This window comes from Muntiacus reevesi, chromosome 1, assembly GCF_963930625.1.
Source record: "Muntiacus reevesi chromosome 1, mMunRee1.1, whole genome shotgun sequence".
NCBI classification, from domain to species: Eukaryota; Metazoa; Chordata; class Mammalia; order Artiodactyla; family Cervidae; genus Muntiacus; species Muntiacus reevesi.
Window position 1 is genome coordinate 71,514,838 of NC_089249.1, and position 5,547 is coordinate 71,520,384.

Sequence of the window (5,547 nt, forward strand, 5' to 3'; positions counted from 1 at the left end):
CAGCCATGAAATTAAAAGACGTTTGCTTCTGGGAAGAAAAGTTATGAGCAACCTAGACAGCATATTAAAAAGCAGAGACATTACTTTGCCAACAAAACTTCATCTAATCAAAGCTATGGTTTTTCCAGTCATCATGTATGGATGTGAGAGTTGGACTGTAAAGAAAGTTGAGTGCTGAAGAATTGATGCTTTTTTGAACTGTGGTGTTGGAGAAGACTCTTGAGAGTCCCTTGGACTGCAAGGAGAGCCAACCAGTCCATCCTAAAGGAAATCAGTCCTGAATATTCATTGGAAGGACTGATGCTGAAGCTGAAAGTCCAATACTTTGGCCACCTGATGTGAAGAACTGACTCATTGGAAAAGACCCTGATGCTGGGAAAGATTGAAGGAGGGAGAAGGGGACGACAGAGGATGAGATGGTTGGATGGCATCACTGACTCGATGGACATGAGTTTGAGTAAGCTCTGAGGGTTGGTGATGGACAGGGAAGCCTGATGTGCTGCAGTCCATGGGGTCACAAAGAGTTGGACATGACTGAGTGACTGAACTGAACTGAGGTGATTGACTAAAAGAAAAAGCAAGACTGTACCCCAGAATCATATCCCTGCCTCTCCTGCCAGTGGAAACCAATTTCTCTTGTCTAAGTTTCAGGAGGAAGCTTCAAAGAGTAAAAAGCAAAGACTGTCTAGAGCCAACTAGGCCCCAAATGGCAGAAGATTTGACTCCCATAGATCTTGAGCTTCATCATATGTTCACTGTAATACATTAGTCTATGCTAAAAGACACACCCACCAGTGCCATGATAGTTGACAGTTTCCAATGACAACTTAACAAGACCATACAAGAACAAAAAGGAGAGGTGCATCAATTCCAGTTCCAAACCACACTCCTGTTCTTGGATGACTCATGAATATTTCTCTCACTTTTTCCAATTGCCTCCTTTTTAGCCAGACACACCCTTAAATATGAGGTCTCTGCTCTAACAGGGTTGAGAAGTTGATTTGTGAACTAAGTTCCTACTTTCCCATTCTTTGGCCATTGAATAAAGACTATGCAGTTCCAGTCTCAGCATGGGTTTTTGTTCCCTTATTGGCTTCGAGAATCCAAGCAGGAGCAAGGACCTCTCTGGCTGAGACAATGGGTCTTGGCAAGGGGTAATATCTGAACCCAGAAAACTAGAATGTAAGGAATATCAGCTGAAAAAACAGTACAATATCATACTAAATTTTATGTGCTTTATTCAAGGGAAACTGATTCATGGGTAGAGGGAGTACAGTGCTTCACACTAGGGTCTGGTCAAGGAGAGAGTCTTGTCACCTGGCACTTCTGGGCAGTGCTGTCTCAATCCTCTAGAACAAGTATGTGGTGGGTGGACAGTGATAGTGACTCATGCTCCCAATTCACGACTTGCATCAGCAATCAGCCAAAATCAAACACTGTTTAGATATCTTGGGGAAAATTTCCACAAATTGTCAGTCACCTTGATGCAGGGTGACAGGCTTAGGGGGAGGCTTGGGGAAACAACACTCTTAGGAAGAAACAAACAGCATGTTTGTTACAAACAACACCTTAATGCTACCTGAATTCCTGCTGTTAATTAAGGAAAAATTGTGAAAGATTTTGAAATGAACAAATACTGAGCCTCCCTTCAGTGAAATACCAAGATTTGTCTAAACCAGAGGATCCTCCTTTGAATTTTCTGGTTCTATAGGAGTTTGCATCCTTTATCATCTTTGACTATTTTGCAACGATGTAGGGAAAAGTTGGGCTTCCCTAGTGACTGAGATGGTAAAGTATATCCACCTGCAATGTGGGAGACCTGGGTTTGATCCCTGGGTTGGGAAGATCCCCTGGAGGAAGGCATGGCAACCCACTCCAGTATTCTTGCCTGGAGAATCCCCATGCAGAGGAGCCTGGAGGGCTACAGTCCATGGGGTGGAAGAGTCAGCACAACTGAGTGACTAAGCATACAGGGAAAAGTTAATTCATGGAAGCCTGATGGTGACGCAAATAATCCCTGTTCAGAGAAATGCAAATGAATTTTGTTTGGTAGGGACTGATTTCCACTCTAGAAAGTAAGCAGATGATTCCAGAAATTGCATTTTTTGCTATACAGAATTAATTAATGAGCTAATTAATTGTTAACATGTGTTCATTTTGAATTTCCTATGGGAGTTATGACTTTACCTTAAGAAAATTTCAAGTGCTTAATGGGAGCTGGCAGTTTGTGGCAGTGGATATAAGTTTGGTGGGCCTGAAGTTTATGCAATCTGGAGGTCTCTTTAAGAAAGTAATACACTGAGAGAGGACCTGAAGCTCAGATTTTTTAATTTCTTTAACATTACAGGAATCTACCTCTAAGCATCATTAAAAGATAATTTTTGCAAGGAGGTGAAACCATGAATCTCATACAGATATAATAAAGATGTTAGGTAAAAAATTTATTTTACTCATATGGCAGAATTAGGCAAATATTATAACCAATTCAACTGAGAATAGAAAAAACACAAATGCTGAAATAAACTGCAAATGGAGACAAAGTTGATTTTTTGGGAGAGGAAGGGAAATTATGAAATTTACATAAATTACAGAATTTATACTTCTACTTGTTAGGTAGCTAGTCAGACATGAGTGGGTCCCACCTCATTCTAGAAGGGCCGTATTTCCCTCCTCTGCTATGTGGATCCTGGTAATCAGAGCACACCCAGAGAGTCTTGCTCTAAGTTTCAAATGAGATGAAACTCCAGCACAGGTTGGCATAGCAGCACCAAGACCTAAAAGGTACTCACAGTGACCTTGGGCTCATTATGCCATATTTGTAATAAATTAGGATTTTGGCTCTCCCCTCCCCCATCATGGGTTTCACTCCGCGGCTCATGGGTAAGTGCCTGTGCACTAGGACAAAAATTATGTAACCTAAAGCTGTCAATCAGCTTGTCAGGCAAATCGAATCAGGAGGAAGGGGGATGGGACACAGCCTTTGAAAGAATGGCATAACCTGAGGACACAATATAAACTGATTAGAATCAAATGGGTCTAAGATGGCAGACATGTCAACTTGACCTTGAAGCTCAGTATACACTCATTATAACACACCAGCAAGCTAAATGACAGGCTCAGAGGCACCATGACAGTTCCAAGACCCACCATCAAAGACCAAAACGTGGGTGGTGGCCCAGTTCCTGGAAATCTCCACCCCTTCCCCAAAATAGTTGAAATAATCCTCCCACTCATTAGCCTATACAGTTACTGAGTTCATAAAAGCTAAGAGTGAAAGTCGCTCAGTTGTGTCCGACTCTTTGCGACCCCATGCACTGTACAGTCCATGGAATTCTCCAGGCCAGAATACTGGAGTGAGTAGCCTTTGCCTTCTCCAGGGGATCTTCCCAACCCAGGGATCAAACCCAGGTCTCTCACATTGCAGGTGGATTCTTTTACCAGCTGAGCCGAGCCATAAAACGTAACCACACCACATTCTGAGGCTGCACTCACCCTCTAGGACAGCCCACACTCTTGTTTGTGGAGTGTATTTCTCCCAAGGCCACTCTTGATTTCTGAGATGGCCCACATTCTGTCTGTGGAGTGTGTTTCTCCCTAAATAAATCCACTTCTTACCTACCACTTTGTCTCTCAGTAAACTCTTTCTGCGATGAGACATCAAGAACCTGAGCTTCATTAGGTCCTAAAACTAGGCATGTGACCTCAGTTGAAAGACCATGGGTTTTGGCTGTGTTCAAATACCAATCTGGGTATTGGCTGAGTCCAGCACATGGGTTCAAGTCCCAATCTGAGGTGAATGGTTTCAGTTAGTGACTACAAAGGGACAGTGATAAGGCAAGAAAAGGTTTAAAATTAGGTCTTGGTCCTTAAGAAGCATGTGGGATCCCACAAGCCCACAGGGGGAGGAAGCTCTGCTGATGTCATTGGTGGGGTCAAGTCTGTATGCTTATATGCATCAAACGTTAGGTCCAGGACAGAGTTGTTAATCTCTATACTCTTTGACTGAGGTTTTTCTCCTACATTCTTGCATTCTTGTTCATTCCCTCTCTATTTCTTTCTTTCTTCTGTTAACCCTAGAAGACTCATGTGACCACCAAATTGTACTTTTTATTGTTTTTACTATACCTCTCTCTGACTCTTACAAGTGCTGACCCTTTGTTCCCAATTTATAGCTAGACCAACTCCAACTCATCAATATCATTGGGATGTCTGTTGTGCTATTTCTTTGCAACAACTTTTTGGGCATTTACACCCTGTTGGGACATTATCTTGGAAAAGTTAGCATCTAAGATCATAAGTGCAAATCTTGACCAAATTGCACAGTGGATATTGACTTAAGAGTGAAATTTTAGATAGAATGGGAGTTACAGACATCATCTCAGGTTTGGGTCTGAAACGGGTTAAATTGCATCAGTCTCAACTAATACCCCTCTGGGCCATATCCTCAGGGATTGGGAAAGATTGAGACTGCAGGGATAAAGAAAAAAAAAGAAGACTTATTACCTTATGTAATCATGTTTGGCTATGATAAAAATTAGGAAGCCAAGGAAAGTGGCTACTAAAGGAAAGCCAAAAAAAAAAAAAAAAAAAAAAAAAAAAAAGTGGCCACTAAATGGTTCCCTCAGTTATGACACTATATTGCAGTTAGATTTATATTGTAGAAAGAAATTTGAATGGAGTGAGCTTCCACACTTCAAATTTTCATGGCCTTGTATTTAAATTTAAATGAGACCTCACAGGGATTTAAGGTGTATGTAGCTCAGAGGGATACCCACAGTCAGGAGCCCCTTCTCTGGCTACTGCCTGAGGGGAAACACAGCTAGGGATGAGAAAAAGGGCCTGTGCACATTCAGGAACCTCTCTGTACCCTGGGCTCCCCAAGGGGCCCATCCTTAGCCCAGCTAGCCCTCGCAGTTGGTGTAAGTTACCAACAAACTGCCCTTACAGTTTTGCCCTGATGAAAATCAAAGGACGATAAGAGTCCATGTCCCTTTTTCAACGCCTGATCTAATCTAAGTATGGCAGAGGACAAGTTGGGAAGTTTTTCTGAGGATCCTGAACTTTTTTACAAAGGGATTTACCCAACTAATGAGATCTTTTGATGTCACCCGTGGGACTCATAGATCTTATTGACTACTATCCCACTGCTGCACCCCTGAGGAAAAGTGTGTAATACTGGCAACCAGAGCCCATGTGGAGTATCTGGCAGTCCAAGCCCAGCGGGACCATGCAGTGCTCTGAGTGCGGAACGATGTTGTCCTTGAGGCAAACCTGCCATGGAATTACCAGCTTAATTCAGCTGCTAGAGATAGATGAGACCCTATGATTAACTGTTTAATAGAGGGTACGAAGACACTTAAAATCTGTTAATTGTGACAAGAGGTTGAACAGGAACAGGATGAAAATCCTAGTTAGTTAGGTAAGTCGCGCAGTCGTGTCCGACTCTTTGCAACCCCATAGATGGTAGCCTACCAGGCTCCTCCGTCCGTGGGATTCTCCAGGCAAGAATACTGGAGTGGGTTGCCATTTCCTTCTCCAGGGGATCTT